Here is a 19,529-nt window from a genome sequence, read left to right as displayed (position 1 = left end):
GACAATCTGTGCTCAATGCCCTTTGCTCTGAATAATGAGGTTTGTCAATACATAAAGCAGGACTGGATCCGAGGGAAAAAAAAAATCACTGAAGTTCTCTGCCTATTAAGGTCCATGCAGAAGGCCAACAAAGTTGCTTTAGATACCATCTTTCAATAATGTTTTACTATGTAAGTGATAAAATGATCTACATTATCCTATATGAGTTTTTGTGGCTCTGTGTGCATTAGTGAAGGGGTCAATTATGTCTTGTACAAAACTTTCAAAGAGTAAATTGGTTTATACCTAAGCTGGCAAATTATTTTAAACCTCAAATACATTTCAAGACAGTTTGTAAAGGTTGTGCCTTCATGGAAAGAGTCATATGTACCAAAGTTTTTTCAAATATGAAAATTTCACTTTGCTAGAGAAACAGACTTGTCAAAAAACACAAAACATGGTATCATGCCCCCTCCACCAAGGGGGAGAATAGACTGGACTGAATGTTAATCTGGAGTTTTTACTGGACTACAAGCTTAATATGAATTCATAATGTAAATCAACTCAGACACCAAAATGCCTAGATACGGAAACCAAGAAACTCAATGCAAAATTAGGCTATGTAAATAGAGTCATAGTGTTCAGGCCTAGGGAGATGATTGTTTCAATGCACTCTGCCCCAGCTGGACCACACCTGTGGTATTGTGCTCAGTTCTGGGCACCTCATCACAGGAAAGACATGAATAAGTTGGAGAATGTCCAAAGAGAGCCAATTAGAATGTTGAAGGCCTCAAAATTATGCCACGTGAGAATCAACTGAAGGAAATAAGGAAGTTTAGCCAAGAAAAGGAAAGTTCTAGGCAGGGGCCAGTATTTGAGGCTATAATCTGCAAGGATGATCTGACTTGTCCTGCCTGACACCAAAGGATAGATTGTGAAGCAATGACTGCAAGTTACATAAAGGCAAATACAGCTTTGGAAGGAAAGTCTTTGTAACAATTAGTTGTACCAGAGTGGAAAAGACTGCCTTGGAAGGCAAATGGATTTTCCCCTTACTAGGGGATCTTGAAGCAAAGTATCACCCATGTTGTTGGAAAGGCTTCTTGCTCAGGTACAAGTCTGGCTTGTCTCTGAGGTCCCTTCTAATACTGAGAGGGTGTCATAACTTGGGAGGTGTTCCCAAGCAATATAGGGGAATGAACAGAAGAAAGGTAAAGAGAAGAAAGTGGTGAGAGACGGATACAAGAAGAGTTGCTAGAGTCAGAAGAAAAAAAAGAGTCCAAAAAGTGATATTTTTGCCATAGTAACATAAAAGATGTAAGTGGAATTTAAGTACAAAAAAGCGCTTTTGATCTTCAATTTCTATAATGATCCTAGGAAAAAAGAATGATTTGTGACCTAGAAAGTCACAGAATTCTGCTTAAAAGGAATAATGAAGGCATATAGCTTTTAAATTAAGAATCAAAATGTTAATGTTTTAATGCAAAGGAAAAAATGCAGTTGTTTTCAGTTCGAGCTGAATCTTAGGCCAAACTAAAGAAGCTTCTGTATTTAGAACTGGTTTGACTGACTTTACAAAGAAGTATGACATATAGTGGATAGAGAGCTAGTAGCCTCAGGACCCAGAAGACCTGAGTTCAAGTGCTGCCTCTGACCTATAATGACTTGTGTGACTAGGCAAGTTACTTAAAGTGTACAGGCAATGAAGACTCTAAGTTGCAAAAAAGGTACCAATCATCACTGATATGGGAGAAGAGAAGGAAATGAGCATTTATGTAGGACCCACTACATGTCAGGCACTGTGTTAATACTTTATCTCATTTGATCTAAACAAGAACCCTGTAAAGTAGGTGCTATTCTTATCTCCATTTTCCAGGCAAAAAAAATGAGGCAGAGAGATGAAATGACTTGCCTGGAGTCCCATAGCCAGTGTTTGTCTGAGGTCAGATTTGAACTCATGTCTTCCTTACTCTAGGCCCAGCATTCTATGTACTGTGCCACCAGCTGCCTCTATATACAGAGAGTTTCCTCATCTGGGAGTTTCCTTTAACAATTTAATTTCAGATCTAGTCCCTATCCCAATCCCCTTGACTGACTTCATTAAGGGAAAAATTCCTCAATTAAAATAACTGAATACAGGCAACATGGCAGCATGACAAGAATGTTGCACTTATAGTCAGGAAACACAAGTTCAAATCCTAACTGACACTTACTAGGTGTGTATGACCTTGGCAAATTTTTGTTGGGGTTTGGCTGAAGTGACCTCGAAGACCCCTTCAAGATCTAAATCTATGATCTCTGCATTTAAGCAATCTGATCCTCAGTTTTCTCATCTGGAAAATGAGGTTAAAATGCTTACAATACCTCCTTCACAGGGCTATTGTGCAGAAAGCATTAGATAAATATTAAAATGCCATATGTAATGACCATCATGATGCCAGATAAACATTTAACCATTTAACCATTTTCTCTCATTTTTCAACAACCAAAATATGATCTAACTCCATTAGTTTAGACCAGAGGTCAGGAAGGTATAAGCCTAGAGCCAAATCTAGACCCCCTACCCATTTTTCATAGAAGCCACTAGCTAAGAATGCTTTTTAGGTCCTAAAGCAAGAGTTTATCAACTCCTGGTTTAGGTTACAAGTTTCATGAAGGATGTGACTGTGTCTTATCTAAATTTTGTATCTTTCTCCCCCTGTCCCCCTCCCCAACACAGTGTTCAACACACAGCAGGAACTTAATAATTGTCGGATAAATGAATGAATGAATGAATGAGTTGTAGTTACACAGCTTTCCCTTTTATATGTGTAGGTAGGTGGAAGGAGAATGATGACTTCCCTGAATGCAAAAGGGTGTCTATAAGACCCTTCTTCATATTCTCTTTCACAGTATCTCCTACAAGGAAGCCAACTCAGCCCTCGAGACAAACCCTCAAGGAGTTTACATTTTATAGGATATGACCACATGTAAATATAATTATATTCAAAATGAATACAAGGTAATTTCAAGGGAGGAAGCTCCCACAGCTGTGGGAAGAGGAATCCTCATTGAGAAGGTGGCATTTGAGCTGAGTTTTGAAGAAAATTATGGATTCTGAATGGCAGAGATGAGAAGGCAATACATAGTAGTTAATGGGGGACAGACAGGCTTAGGGAACACACATAAATAGGATGTTGAATGACATGTATAACATGTAAATTGCAGAAGTGGGGTCTGTTTCTTCCTCAAACTTAAGCTGTAATTTAGGTATGATGAGAGACATATGAGATAATCTCTGGATACTAAGATATCATTGGAAGCTTATTTCATTAACAAATGCACACGATAAGAAGGAAATAGCACTGTCAAACAAATATTAAATCACCGTGTTAAGAGGATTTACCCACAGCAATTATAAATATGATATCCTAAATTTGAGGCAGATTGTGACCACTAGACTTAAGATCGTGTAATCATGTCACAGGTTCTTAGTTTTCTCATCAGTAAAATGATGGGACTGGATTAAAGAATCTTGAAGGATTCTTCTTCTGGGTATAACATTCAAAAGCTCTATGATGCTATAGGTAGCACTCTGCACCTCTCTTGTTACCCACTTCACCTCCTCTCTGCAGCTATGCCCTTTTTCCCTCCCCCTTTTTTTCTCTCTTCCCTTCACGGGATCATAGAGTTAGAGGTGAAACGGACTTTAGGCATTATCAAATCCAACTTCCTCATTGCACAGATGAGGAAAATGAGGACAAGAAATGTTTTACCAAGCAACTGATGAAACATTTGAACCCAGGTCCTCTGACTCCAAAGTAAATCTTCTTTCTACCACACAGTGATTCCTCTCATATACTGCCTTCGTAAAGAACTATTCTTAGCAGGTATGAGAGTAGCATTCAAGGCTTAACCCTATCCTACCCAAGATTTTCTTTACTTTTCTCCATCCAATGGGCGACTCTGAAGAGCTGACCATGCAGCCAACTCACTCTTTCTCTCTCTCTCCTTTTTCCTCTCCCTCTTTCTCCCTCGCCCTCTTTCTCTCTGTCTCTCTGTTTCTCTCTCTGTCTCTGTATGTATATCTCTCTGGCTCTCTCTCCATGCCCCAGAGTCAAAGTGAGGCATTTCATTTTAATCTCATGCCTGTCAGTTGAGTCCCAGGCATTGCTTGGCTCCATAAGTGTCAGTCAGGATTAAAAGTACCACTCATCCCTGCAATGGATACTACCTTAGCAGGGTCAGGAGAAAGCTAAGGAACAACCACTATTATACTATAATAAAAGAGTCAGACACAACTTTGCAGAACAGGTAAGAGGCCAGGCCTTGGAATTAGAAAGTGTCCTGATTCTGACACACTGGCTGTGTGACCCTGGACAAGTCACACAGTGTCCCACGGAGAAATCTAGGATTGATAAATTAAGGAACAGTTATTGATCTGTATTGGTAAAGGGAGTTTTGTAGACCAATGAAAGAGGTCCAGGTGAAGAAGAAGAGGAGGAAGAAGAAGGAGGAGGAGGAGGAGAAAGAAGAGAAGAAGAAAAAGAAGAAGAAGAAGAAATCAGAGTTACAGAGGAAGACAATTTATCCTGTCTATGTCTTGTTTGCACATAGTTATTTGAATGCTGTCTCACCTATTATGATTGTAGTTCCTTGAAGGTGGGGAATGTTTTTGCCTTTCTTTGTATCCCAAGTTCTTAGCACAGTGCCTGGCATAGTAAGTGCTTAATAAATGCTTATTGATTGACTGAGATCTTGATCTCAGAACTTTAGTCTTATACTTATGAATGTTTGTCTCTCTTCCTCACATTTCTGTATTGACTTTAATTAGTAAGTGTGCCTCCAAATTCAACAATTCATAATAAGCACAGTAAATAATGGAAAAGTAAATAACTCTAGGATAGCCTCAACTTTTGTATTTCCTCCATTTTGAGACTTAAAGTAATACATTAATTTAATTTTCTGTGGTTGTTCTGTTTGTTTATTTGGATAGTAAGAAATCAGCATGAAGAATGTTGAAAGGATGGCCAGAGTTCTTGGACAAGCAGGCCAAGTCTGAATTGTCATTGGAAACTGTACAAAGAAGTTTCTCAAAGGTTGACCACAGTGACTAGATCAATAACTCCATCATTTACCCATCTGGGTGCTTTAAAGGGCACAGTGGTGAAAATAGTAGACAGCAGACCTAGTCAAGATACAGTCCCTGAAAGTCCTGAAAGAAACCCTAGAAAATAAATCAAGAATATGCCAAATGAAAAATCTGCTTCTATTTCTATTTGAAATGCTCTGAAGTTTCCATTCTATTGGGCAAATGTTTACTGACCACCAACAATGAACCAGGCACTGTGCTCAGCCCAAAGACAAAAATGAAACATTCTTTGCCCTCAAAGACTTTCCATTCTACTGGAGAAGTAAACATCTATACAGATTTTTAAATACAAACTATATATAAAGTGATATAAAATAATCCCAAAGAAAACCTTAACAACTGCAGTGAGGGGTAGATTAGGAAATACCTCTGATATGGAAACTACACTTTGAAGGAAGTAAAGGATTCTATCAGGCAGGAATGAGAAGGGAGAGAAATCTAGATTTGAGGATAGACCTGTGCAGGGTCAAGGAGGAACAGAGTCTGAGGATCAATCACAAATTTGTTTGCATTGCTACTCTCTTACCTTCAAGGTCCCATAAACTGCCACTGACTAAAGATTTCAAAACTATTTGCATAAACAAACTGTTTGCATAAACAAACACTGATGCTCTTTAGTAATGGGCTTTATTATTCTGCCCATCACTTTTAAAAGAAGTAAAATTTTATTATCGCAGACACGCAGGATATAGAATTAGGCACTGCTGAGAAAAGAGGAAAAACACCTTTTGTTTCTCTGACTTATCAGCCACGTTCCTATCTAACCACTCAAAATCAGTTCCCCTTGATTTTTACCAGCCATGTTTGATATCAATGTGGTACATCTGGAAGATTTTACATTAGCACACCAAAGTCATCACAACAAAATGGCGATGTAGCCTAGAGCTGGAGCGGAGCTGGAGTGGGGGTAGGGCTGGGGGTTACCTGTATGATGGGCTTTCATCACGATGAAGAGGGTGGGAGCATCACCAGTGAATTCTTTCTCCCTGGAAGGTCTTTTCAGGCAGATGCTGCTTGAGTACAAAGCAGTGGCAGAAGGGAAATTCAATAAATATTGACTGCCCAAGTCTGTAAAATACAACGACAAAAGAAAAAAAGTGAATTACAAAGCTAAAATAAAATTCATTACACTTAGCTTGCAGGTTTTAGCTGGACTCTGACTCTCTCTCTCTCTTCCTTCCCCCATCTTTCTCTTTCCCTCTCATCAGAGTAGGAAGGTGATTCCAGTTTCTCAGAGGATATTCCAAAGGAACATAGCTCTCTCACAGCTTTCATCAAACTGGAAAGCCTATATGTCTGTCATTTAAGGCCCATTGTAGAGAAGTTCAGGGAGGCTTATGACCAGGTTGGCTACAGGATGATGAACTTTTCAGATACAACAACTCTCCAAAACCATCTACTAAGCCATAGGCTCAAGCTGAGACTCATATCACAGGCAGGAGTCTCCACACTCAATGTAACTGAGATTCTTGACCTACTGGAGAAGAATTAAAAATCACTATAATCACTTGTGATTATAAATCACAAGAAACCTCTTAAAATAATGCTTTAAGTAAAATAATTCCATATAACAAATTTTTAAAAAGATCTTATTAATGTGGGCAGCTCAATGGCATAGTGGATAGAGTGCCAGGACTGGAGTCAGGAAGACCTGAGTTCAAATCCAGCCTCAAACATTTACTAGCTGTGTGACCCTGGGCAAGTCACTTAAATCTGCTGGCCTCTGTTTCCTCATCTGTAAAATGAGCTGGAGAAGGAAATGGCAAACCCACTCCAGTATCTTTGCCAAGAAAACCTCAAATGGGGTCAGGAAGAGTTGGCCATGACTGAACAACAACAAAGAACAAAAATAAAGGATGGAGTGGCAGCCACAAGGCTTCAGATAAGATTAAACTCTATCCCACTAAAGTTGAAGGCCAAATCCTTGTTTCAGGAATTCACAAAACCTGCGAAGGCATGAAAGAATAAGTAATGAAGTACTGACTGTCCAAAATCTTTCTGCCAAAATCCAAATGCCAGAAATGAGTTATTATAATTCAAGTTTCATGAGCTTTTAGCCCAAATAATTGTAAAAGTTTGCCATATATTGTTTTTGTTGCCAGGCAAAGAGAACAGAGGTCAATGTTCGTCAGTTACCAGTGATTGCTGGCCACAATAGTGCAACTCTATAAATGTCACTCAGTTATTTGTCTAATTAATAGTCCATAAAACTTTATGAATTAATTGTAAACTTGGGTCTTTTTGACTCTATGTCTGATACTTTAACTGATACACCATTTTTTGTTTGTTTTGTTTAGTTATTAGTCGTGTCTGACTCTTCATGACCCCTTTTGGGGTTTTTCTTGGCAAATATACTGGAGTGGGTTTGCCATTTCTTTCTCCAGCTCATTTGATAGATGAAGAAATTGAGGCAAGCAGGGTTAAGTGACTTGCCCAGGGTCACACAGCTAGTAAGTGTCTGAGGCCAGATCTGAACTCAGGTCCTCCTGATTCCAGGGCTGGTGCTCTATCCACTGTACCATCTAGCTGCCCCCAGTATACCACATAGAATGTTAAATATGGATAGATACATACATATGCATACAATGTATATGAAGAGATTTTTTTATGACTTCAGTAATAATTTCTTAGATTTTAAAATTGTGTTAGGACCAATTATTATTATCAAGATGTTTTACTGATTTATTAATCTTTCTTTTTCTCCTTTTTTGAGCCATGGTTACAAAACTAATGCCACTTTTTCTTTCTCCTTTCTATAGTTTGTTTCATTTTACTTAAGAAGGCAGCCAGGTGCTTTCAAATATGACATTAGATACTTACTGGGCAAGTCACTTAAGTGCTACCTGCCTCAGTTTCCTTATCAGAAAAAAGAGGAAAATAATAGCTCCCATTTTCCAAGGCTGTTATGAGGACAAAATGAGATGATATCTGTGAAGTGCTTTTCAAACCTTAAAGTGCTATACAGAAAAGACCCGAGTTAAAATTCTGCTTTAAACACTTAGACATGTGACTCAGGAAGGCTGCTTAACTGCTCTCAGCCACAATTTCCTCATCTGTAAAATGGGAGTAATAATAGCACCTTCCTGTCAGAGTTGTGGAGATCAAATGTAAAGAAGATCAATATGTAAAGAGTTTTATAAACTTTAAAGTGCTATGTAAAATAATGCTAGTTGTTATTTATAATAACAATTATCATTATTATTATCAAGACTCCTCTATACCTACTTGCTCAATTATAAAACTCAAGGTAAGCAATTTTTCATCTAGTTCATTAATACCTTTTTTTATGGATTTGGTAGAGTGACAGGAGAAAACAAGCTATGTAAGAACAAATTCAAGACCCTAGCTAGATCATTACCAGACCTTTAAATTGTAACATGGCCTTATACAGTAGTCATATTTATTTTGCAATGTAATATATTTTGCCTACATCACATCCCCACTTTCACACCTCATGGCATGACATGAAGATGCCCCATGTTCTAGGAGTCAACGCCGAAGAACATAAATTCCCCTAAGTTCTCCTAAGTTAGAATGGCTTTGAGGACAGGCCCATGGGTCTGGTGTCTAGAGATCAGACTAGTTCAGAGCAGATAAGCTCATCACAAGAAGTTTGCCCACCAAGTGGTGAAATGTTTTCTGCCACAATTTGTATGTGGAGGCCACTCCTAAGGTAAGGATTGTATCAGTAGAGGGATTATGCACATCTGGAAATCAGATATGCTTGAAGTATAAAATACTGAAAATCCAAAGGTATGCTCACTCATATTAACAAATAAAGAAAAACAGAAACTGCAGAAATGTTTACAAAGAAAAACTCTAAACCTGAACAAAAAATCCCCACAAAGATTTACCAATAATTCCATCAGGATAACACTTATGCTGGTGCAAAAAATTAGATCAACTTTAAGAATAGTACACAAGGCCTGACAGCACTAGGGCTGTGATGGCCAATCGTCAGAGAAAGCAATAAAAATATAATTATTTCTATTTTAATGGCATGAAACTCAGCATTTTAACTTCCAGATGTCAGATTACATAAAAAAATGTTAAAATTACTTTTTAAAACAATCATGTTGTATAATTTCCTTCTAAAAACACATTCTAACATCAAGTCACAGACAGGTCTCTGGATGTGTCTCAGGACGAAAAAATGTATTTAACTATATGCACATACACATCTTGTTTCTGATAAGTAGAGTTCCCCTTTTATTTTTTTCAGATTAGTTTAACAAAACTACTCAATATTAAAGCTGGAAGGTGGCAGCTAGGTGGTACAGTGGATAGAGTGCTGGGCCCATAGACAGAAAGAGTTCAAATCCCAATACTTGGCTGTATGACTCTGGGCAAGTCATTTAAACTGTCTGTCTCAGTTTCCTCAACTGTAAAATGGGGGTAATGATTTGAACCTACCTCCTAGAACTGTTGTGAAGATCAAATGATATCCTATTTGTAAAGCACCAGTGCTTGGCACATGATAGGTGCTTGTTTCCTTCCTTTCATTTAGTATAGCCCACTTATTTTACAGATGAAGACACTGTAAACTGAGGCACAGGGAAGTGAATGTCTAAGTCAACACTAGAACTCAGCTCTCCCAGTCAATGCTCAGCTACTACTCTATGCTGCCTCCTCCATCACATCGCTGTTTCAAGATACAGTATGTATCCAATGCTATTTGTATACACACATTATTCTTACTAGCAGATGAAAAATAAGCATAGATCCATGGGTCAATTCCCTCTACCCTTACAATATTTCCCAGTGTCTTAGTGACAATTAATCTGCCAGTAGAGAGCATCAGTGTTTTAAATAATTACAGAACCCATGGCATGACTCATATTTTCCATTTTATCACAACTTTTACTTCCAAAGGCTCAATTTTTTATATACTTACTTAACTGTGTGACTCTGAGTCTCAGTTTCCTCACCTGTAAAATGGGAATAAGAATAGCACTTACTTCCAAAGTTGTGAGGACCAAATGAGATATTTGCAAAGTGTTTAGCACAGTGCTTGGCACACAGTAAGAGCTTAATCAATGTATGTTTCCTTCCTTCCAGTAGATTTCAAAGTCTTACCTGGCAGAGTCCTAAATTGGCTGCCACTTCTAAACCATGTCTCTATTCTCCCTCTTTCAGTAGTATCCCTTAACTTTAACTACTTAAGGATTTTCTTCCAGCATATCTTTATCATCATCCCCCCACCCTATTTCACATCCCCTTGTGATTGCAAAGCCTTAGATAAATTAAAAGTTCTCTTCACAAAAAGATTGTGGACTCCTTATTTTATGACAAGACTTACTCATAGGAGTTTGGCCAAGGGCAAACTCTGGGCTACCCTTTCATTTTTTCACAGATGAACCATTGTAAGAGGCAAGAGATCCATTTTCTTCTCTTAAGCTGTTACTGTTTTCTTTCTATATGACACAGAAAAACCTTTAAACCTGGCACAGAGTGACGAATATAAATAAAGGCATTTCCTATGTCCTAGAGTGTGAATATGGATACTCACCATTATTCTCACCACCAGCCATATGGTAAATATGAGGGGGCTTTTTTCTTAAACCTATTTTTGATTTTGAATGGACAAAACACTACAAGAGGGCAGGAAGTCTAGAATGAGAGCAAAACAGTAAGACATCTAAAAAAAGTCCACCTTGTATTTATGATGTCCATTAATTCCTGGTTATACTGGGGACCAATCCCAGGCAGTGAGGTATGGTGGAAAAAGTTATGGTCTGATATTTAGGAGACCTGGGTTCTAGTTTTAGCTCCTTTAATTATCCTATATTAGTTTTCTGATGTTAGATGAGTTAGATGAGCCTCTGTAAATTTCAGTTTTCTGATGTAGAAAATTATGGGGTAGGGGACCATGCTGGAATTTGCACACCATGAAGAGACAATTGAACACAATCAAATGACTGAATGACAACAACAACAGTGTATAATATTATTGTATAAAATATCATAAGGCCAATTTGTGATTGGAGATAAAGTTGGGAGGAAAAGAGAAAAGGAGGAGGGGGAGGAGATGGAGGGAGAGACAGAAAAAGAAAAAAAGGTGATAGAAGGACAGAGAGGAGAGAAACAGAAACATGGATAATTCCAAACAATGAATATCTCACGGAAAGGTTTGTTTGGCTTCTTTACACATGTGACTTTTATGGTAATTATATCCTTCAGATTTTGTTTTGCTCTGGCACTTCATTGCAATTAGCTTTGAGGGAAACACAAAAGAGCAGTACTTCCCCTCCTTCCATTAGAGAGTAGGAGTCAGAGCCCCAGGCTGACGGACATCTTCTCCTAGATAAAATTCTCAGCTTTGTGCTGGTCCATGTTCACTAGGTGCCTCCATATGGATCTCCCTACTGTGGACCTGATTTGCTAGAACTGAGTGTCAGAGCTAGCAAAAATGGAAAGGAATAAACAGAAAAAGGAGGAAGTACACAGAGGCGCACAGAATTCTAATCTTGACAGCCTAGATACTCAGGCTGCAGTTACAAGGAGGGCCCCACCAGGGCAGAGCAGAGTAGAGCACACCTTTGAAAAGATCTTGGTAAAGAAATAGCCCCACCCACTCTATCAATGAAGCTGTAGACAATCCATGGAATGTATTTGTGAAAGATATCTATATCTTCACCAAATGGTTTTCACCTTCTTCTCAACCAAATCTTTCACCACACATGTTGGAAAGAGTCAAAAGAAATGATTCCCTTGTTGACCTCCTTTTCCTTCCCCAAACCTGATTCTCAATGGTAGCACTTAAAGCCATGTATTTTAAAACAGATTAAGATGACCTCCAATTTAAAGCATTTGGTACTTTACCATGTGATGGGAGTCCAAATAAGAATTAGGGTTTACTGATTTAATAAGGGCCCAAAGAGTATAAAACTCTAGTATAAAATAAGATATGGTCAATTTATGATTATTAAAATTAAAAAGGAGGGAGGAGAGTAAAAATGGACAATCCTAAACCAAGAACACCTCAGAGAAAGCTTTTATTTGGCTTCTGCACATATGTGATTTCTATTTTGTAGTAGCTCTACCTTTCAGACTATGGTTTGCTTAGGCACCTTCTTCATTGCAATTAGTCAAGGGGTGCACAAAAGAAGAAATGCTTCTTGCTATGGAGGAGGTGGGAGGGAGAACAGTCATAGGCTGACAGCAAAGTGAAAAGTAGCTGATAACCTGTGAACTGGGATAATCTGCCTTTGGAAAAGTTCACAAAAGGATTATAGGAAAGAAAAGATTTGGAACCAAAAGGAACCTTGGAAATCATCATATCCAACCCCCTCCCCCACTTTTTTAATGTATATACTGCCAAAGCAGGCAGGCACCAACCCCTTTATTTCACAGATATAAGAAAGGAGTTCCCTCCTCACCTCAGTGGACGAAGTCCCAGAATGTGATCATTTTAAGAGGAGTGTGAAGCCATAATCACACAAGTGATAAGCAGCAGAGCCAGGATCTGACTCCAAATACAGCATTCTTCCCGTTACACGATGCCTCTTTTTAATGCCTGTTTTTTGGGTGCCTAATAATTTGGTTATCTGAGGATTCAGGATAAAATCCTGGGTTCCGTAAGGTTTTCACACTGTTTTAATTAAGCATTTTCCAATATGGCTCTCTCAATTTAATCACATCACTGGTACTTTCCCTTTTCAGTCTGGTAGACCCATTGGAATGGAGCCAGACAATAACTACGGGAGGGAACATTCCCCTCTCAAAAGAGGAAGCTCTCAGGCTTCAATTTGTTTGCTATAAGGTACATAAACAAAGTGACTGCATTTTGTTTTTAAAGTACTTGGTGCTGTCGCCTAAAAACATGAAGGGGGAAGGGGGGAATTGTGTCTGGAACCATTCAGGTGAAAAAACTCAGACTATGAGACAGCTTTCAAAATAGATAACTTTTCTAACATCAGCATGTTCTGAAAGATCCCTTTGTGCTTTTATGTATAGGACCCATTAAAACATTGTAATTTTTCACCAATGTGAAAAAGAAGTCTTTGATTTAAAATGACTTTGTATTCTAGTGCTATTTTAAAGGTGAGTCTGGCTTTTTATTCATCGACTAGATTATCTTTTCAGGAGAATTATCATACTTCACTGTAAGTACTTAATGAGGCACTAATTAGTACTCCCTTTTTTTTTTTTCATTTATAACTCCTCTGGGAAATGAGGTCAGAACCTGTTTTAGTGCACGAACCAAACCTTCTAAGGTTGTATCAAATACTATATGAGCATTTGTCGAATTCTTTTCTTCCAAAGGGGAGCCCTTACCAAACTCAAAACAGATATAAAAAAGGAATCTTCATTAAGGACTATTCTTCTTCCTTCTTTTCTCCCCGACAGCACAAGGCGCTCCTCAGTGTTTAAATTAATAAGCTTCCAAGAAGCGGCTCAGATGAGCTGGGCCAGCTGCCCCCAGATGAATCTAAGCAATCCCTTTCATTTACTTACTGCAACAGTGACCACCTTTCTGTTCCCTGATTGGTTTTCTGGGTGGCCAACATGCAAACATCCAGGGCAGCTGTGCGGGAAAGAATGGTTGTCCCTCGTTCGCCAGGAAGCCTGTCTCCTGCCTTATTTGCATCCAGTGCAATGGGCAAGCTGGGAGATGAGCCTCACCTTTCTGGGGCCTGGAGTGTGCAGCAAGCTCGGTGGCAGTCTGCCAAAAAACTTAGGAGGGGTGAGCAAATTAGAGGTTATAAACACCTCTGGTGGAAAGAAAATTCCTTCGGGCTTTGTCAGGGAACTTCATCAGTAGGAAGGAGGAAAGCTGAACCTGAACTTCGTCAGAGCTGGATGTCTCCAAGGTGTTCAACCTACATGTTCCTCCACACTCCACAGCCCTACTGGGTGTGTTTCCTTTGCACTTCAGACTCTGCAATTAGGAGAGCCAGTGGCTGTCCAGGGGAAATGATGTGCCTTTGCAACATAATCTCTTGCAAGCTCTGACCTACCTGGCTGGCCCACAGAGAAGCAGAAGCAGAAGGCTATTCTGGAGTTCAAAGGGGGACATCTCAGATAGGCATATGCACACAGTGGGTGGGTATTTTATTTCAATGAAGGATTACTACAATCCCCAATCTAGAGCTGAGTAACCATTCCAGGGGAGGGGAAGGCTATAGATAAAGTGACAGGCTTACACACAGGCATGCAGTGGCACAAGTAACATGAACAGAATGGTTATGTGAGGAAACTTTGAGAGGACAAACACTTCACCGTCCACGGGAAAGAAAAGCAGCTCTGCATACTGCTATAAAGGTGGTATAAAAGGGCCATGTTGCTCAATTTACATGAGGAATATGCAACTAGGGAGGATACTGAAATCCAAAACCAGTCCCTGGTCAGACACTTAGTTTAGGCAGTACAAGTGGCCATGCCATTGACATAGGCCTGGGGTGCCTAGGAAGTCACCTCTGTCCACCATAGGACTTTTTCAAAAGGAAATAACATGGTATAACAGAAACAACCGGAGTACCTGGAATCAAACCCTGCCTCTTCTGTTTATGACCTTCGCCTCAGGCAATTACCTTAACTTTCATGGACCTCAGTTTCCTCAACTGAAAAATTAGGGGATTAAACTAAATGGCCTCTGAGGGTCCCTTCTAGTTCTAGCTTCATGACCGTACCTGAAACTATACAATTTGAGATTCATTCATTTGATTGAAAAGTTCTGAGAATTCCAAGGTTAAAAGGCTCAAGCCTATGCCCAGACAAGAACTGGGACGAGAGATCCATTAAGTGGTCACAACTTACATGAGAAGACCTCAGGTGAAGGGGAACCCACAACTCCTGATGCAGCCTATTCTATTTTGGGATATTTATTTATTAGGGAACTTTTTTTCTTCATATCAAACCTAATTTGCCTCTTTACAACTTCCACCCAGCATTCCTAGTTCTGGTCACTGGGACTAAAGAGAATGAATTTAATCCATCTCCTCCACCATAAGCATTCAAAAACCTAAAGGTTGTTATCACACAACACCCTGACACCTCCTCTTCTTTAGGATAAAGGCTATAGGTGCTTCACTCCATATTTTTATGGCTTCATCTCAAGGCTCTTCACCAGCATTGTTACCTTCTGGACACATCAGAGTCCTTCCGAAAAGTGGTGTTCAAAAATGAAAACCACACTCCAAGTATAGTATGATCAGGAAGAATACAATGGACCTATCACTTCCCTGACTAGACATGATGCCTCTCATAATGCATTCTAAGGCTGTATTAGCTTTCCTGGGTGTAGTATTATACTATTTATTTGTAACTGAGTTTTCAGTCCATTAAAGCCCCCAGATCTTTTCCAAATAAACTACTCTCTAGCTATACCCCCATTTTATAAGTTGATTTCCAAGTATAAGAATTTTCATCTCTCCCTATTGAATCTCAATAGAATCGATCCAATGTTCTAGCCTATCAAAATACTGACTTTGTCATCCAGTGTATCAGACAATCCTCCAACTTTGTATTGTCTGCTTAGCTGATGAGCACAATGTTTATATTCTTATGGAAGTCAGTGACAAAAGTAGTAAATAGAGCCGGTCCAGGAATTCATCTCTGGGGCACTTCACCAAAGACTTTTCTATCTGTAAATATCAAACCAGTTCTTTAGGTATGGCCATCTAACCAGTTCTAAATCTACCTAATTGTATTCTCACCTAGTTCATACCTCCTCAACCTGTCCATAAAAATAGCCTGAGAGATTTTATTAATTGCTTTGCTACAACTATAACTAAAATATTCCTCTGATTTATCATTCTAGTAAGGCTATCATAAAAGGAAATGAAGTTAGTCTGGCATGAACTCTTCTTAAAAGAATTATGCTATCTCTTTATGACCACTGCCTCCTTTTCCAGATGTTCACTAACCACCCCTCTAATAACACATTCTAGAATTTTGCCAAGAATAAATACAGCTCATTGGCCTTTAGGATGCAGGATCCATTCTTTTCCTTTTTTTCAATATTGAAATATTTTCCCTTTCCTAATCCTCTTTTGCTCCTCTAGCTCTCCTCAATCTTTCAAAGTTGTCTAACAGTAGCTCAGAAATCACAATTGCCAGTTCATTCTGTGTCAAAAGATGTGATTTCATGAGTCAAGGGACTTAAACTAATCAGGGTCAACTAAATGTTCTCTTATTATCTCCTTAGTGATCTTGGTGATAGATCAAGTCCCTGTAAGCCATTTTGACTTTGTCCTTTCCAGTCCAAAGATCAATCTTTTGGTAGGGAAAAAAAAATAGTTCAGTAGTTCTATTTCTTCTTCATTGTTGGTTATCATTGTCCCATTCACCCCAAAACAGTAGTTCTCTCCATCCTTTGTTCATTCTCTTTTCCCTGCTATAGCTCAAAAGCTCCCATTAGCTATAGCCTTAGTTCTCCTCATTAGCCTCAGCTCATTCTCACCATTAGCACTCTTGATACTCTTTTTGCAACACTGTGTCATGCTTTAATATTCATCCTTCATTAGCTGCCTTTGCTTCCATCTTTTATACATTTAAAAATTTAAGTGAGTTGATGAATTCTCTGTTCATTTATAGCAGTCTCTTTAGACAACTCCCTTTGTCCTTATTAAAAAAAATCTCCTAGTAACCTCAGATTTTCATTTTTGAGAATTACCCATCCTTCTTGGACTAACTTCCTTTATAGAATTTTGGTGCATGAGATCCTATCCATCCTCTCTGAATGAAATCTGTTCTCCCCAAATCCATCCCACATGACAGACTATTCCCAAATTTCCTCTTTCTTCTCTATCACAATCCCACTCCAACAATCAGTGCCTCTCTGTTTTGGTGAAAATCAGATCCATCATAGCACATGCTTTTGTTGGTTCCTCTTTTTTTTTTTTAATCAATTGATTAATCAATCAATCAACAAATACTTATTAAGCTTCTACAGTGTTCTGTGCACTGTGCTCAGTGCTAAAAATACAAAGACAAAGAATGAAATAATCCCTACTATCAAGGAGTTTACATTCTAATGGGAGGAATGGAGGATAAAATTATCATTAAGGCAATCCAAGAAATTATTAGCAGGCTCTGCTTTTGGCAAAGAGAGAGAAAGTTAAAGGCAGAATCAGAGACAGAGACAGAGGCCTCCTGAAGGTGAGCTAGAAGGTGCTTCTAGCTCCTTGTAAAGCCAAAAAACAACAACAAAAACAAAACAAAACAAAACAAAAAAACCCCTAGCAGAAGTAATATAGTAAGGTCTCTCAGTGTATCTAAGATGTAGGAGTTTATAAAGTCCTTACCTGAGATTAAGTTTTGATGAGGGAAGAAGATGGAAGGAGCTTAAACACCCTGGGTGGGATGGGGGAGTGATAAAGGAGAGCCTTGGAGCTAGAAGAACAACAGTCTACTTCTCAGTTTTGCCTAGGGCTGCTCTTGCTTCACATGCAAATTCAGAGGCTAGGAAAGTCATTTAGATGACATTTAGCTGTAGTTTTGACCAGCCTCACCATAAGGTCAACTGTTTAATTAAGAACTTAGAAAACCTTCCTACACTAAGTGCAACAAAAAAAAAAAAAAAAAAAAAAAAAAAAAAAAAGTAGCATCCCACGTCCTTTTAGGTCTCTTCCAGATGAGCTGTCCTGGTGTAACTCACCAGCTGTGCTCCCTGACACCTGCAGAAACAGGGGGATGGGGAGAAGTTATGCTTTCTTCAACATGCAACTTATGAAAATTTTGTTTTTCAACTGTTTCCTTTATAAATTCTGATGACCTGTGGGCAGGACAGAAAGGCCCTATAAATCACTTAGCCAGGGCTAGCAATAAATGAAATAGTTGAAGTACTGTTTGTCTTTGGAGCTCAGTCTAATTCAGAGCCTACCTTTCTGCTTTCCAACCCCACCTTCAGACTCAAGATAACCCCTAACACAGAAGACTTGTTGAGGACACATGAAAAACCTGACAAGAATCTCATCAGACAGTATCAACTCTGTACCTTCTGAGGTATCAACTCAGTAATTTGATTATTTAGTATAATGATGATAATGATGATGGTAGCATGTATATGACACTTCAAAATTTGCAAAGCCTTTACATATATTACTGCATTTGGTTCTCACAAATACCCTGGGAGGTAGGTGCTATTATTATCTTTTTTTATAGTTGAGGAAATTGAGGCAGAAAGAGATAAATGACTTCTCCAGGGTCACCCAGCTAGCAAAGCATCTGAGGTCAAATCCAAGCTAAGGTTTCCCTGACTCCAACCCCAGCTCTCTGTCCACTGTGCCACCTTGTTACTTCTAGGAGAGAAATCTTCAAAATACAGAGATCAAGAAACATAGTTATGAAAATACATGTTAGCAATGCATGTAACTCATTTTAATACCCTTCTGTAACTGTAGTATTGTGGAATGAACACTAGCAGTCAGAGGTCCTGGATCTGGATTTAAGCTCTATTATCTGAGTAGCTTAAATAAATGACTTCTATTCTCAGGGTCTCTATTTTTCCATCTATTTAATGGCGAGATTGCACTAAATGACAGCTATATTTTCTCCCACCTCTAAATTTATGATCTTTTAATAGATTGTAGACTATGTATACTGAAAATAATAACCCATATTTATGAAATGCTTTAAAGCTTACAAAACACTTTCTTTACAACAAACCTATCAGATAGGTATTATAATTTTACTGTTCCCATCTCACCAAGAATCAGAGTTTAGATGACTTGCCCAATGTTATAAAACTAGTAATATTCAATGACAGGATTTGAACCTATGCCTTCTTATTTCAAGCCCAGCTTTCCTTCTCCTTCACTATACAATGTCTTCTAGCTGAATAAAGGTGATGAAATAGTATCATTCAACTCCAGTCAGTCACAACCAGGCATGAAAATTGATGTAAGATACTTCAGTTCCTAATCAAGTGGCTCAGACTATACCGGTAACATCTTTGAATATTCTCTCATTATTCACCCCCTGCTGAAGAGGACAATTTGGGATGGCTGTTATCTAGGCCAGGTGAAATAAGAGCAAAGAAAAGAAACCAAGGTGTGTCTGTTCCAGAAATTATAATGGAAGTCCAGGAAAACATATTTCTATCATTGTTATAAAAGTCCCTGACAAGATCAAGGTTGTATTGATATTAGAATTCATGTTAATGTCAGTAGTACAAAACATATTTAGACCTTAAAGTTAATTACTAGATGTCTTTTTCTTTAGGAAAACTCTCTAGAAAAAGAGAGACAGATTGACAGACAAGACAGACAGAGACAGAAATTCAGAAAGATAAACAGAGAAAGATATAGAGAAACAGATAGAGAAACAGAGACAGAGACCACAGAGAAGTTCAGAAACTATTTTAGTAGTGTAAGAATTAAATAACAAGTAGCTGTCATAAGCACTGATATCACATGAGCTCTTACATTTGGCAATAGTTTGGCCTCTATCATCAGACAGGCTCACTATTAAAATT

General features: G+C 38.6%; 1 protein-coding gene across 5 annotated transcripts in view; it reads right to left on the bottom strand.

Moving 5' to 3' along the window:
- Positions 1-19,529, bottom strand: part of ATXN1 (ataxin 1) — a 492,208-nt gene that overhangs the window by 322,727 nt on the left and 149,952 nt on the right. For 3 of the 5 annotated variants that reach the window (XM_027875603.1, XM_027875900.1, XM_027875680.1), the window contains exon 4: positions 6,035-6,178. The gene's annotated coding sequence lies outside the window, so the exon portion shown is untranslated. Of the gene's footprint in view, positions 1-6,034; positions 6,179-10,004; positions 10,039-17,358; positions 17,465-19,529 lie in introns of those variants that run through there. The other 2 variants (XM_027875756.1, XM_027875818.1) reach the window with 2 other exon arrangements.

The sequence above is a fragment of the Vombatus ursinus genome, unplaced genomic scaffold (assembly GCF_900497805.2).
Source record: "Vombatus ursinus unplaced genomic scaffold, bare-nosed wombat genome assembly UNPS02000577.1, whole genome shotgun sequence".
NCBI lineage: Eukaryota > Metazoa > Chordata > Mammalia > Diprotodontia > Vombatidae > Vombatus > Vombatus ursinus.
Note: the sequence above shows the minus strand (reverse complement) of the source record. Positions and strands in the feature narration are given on the sequence as shown.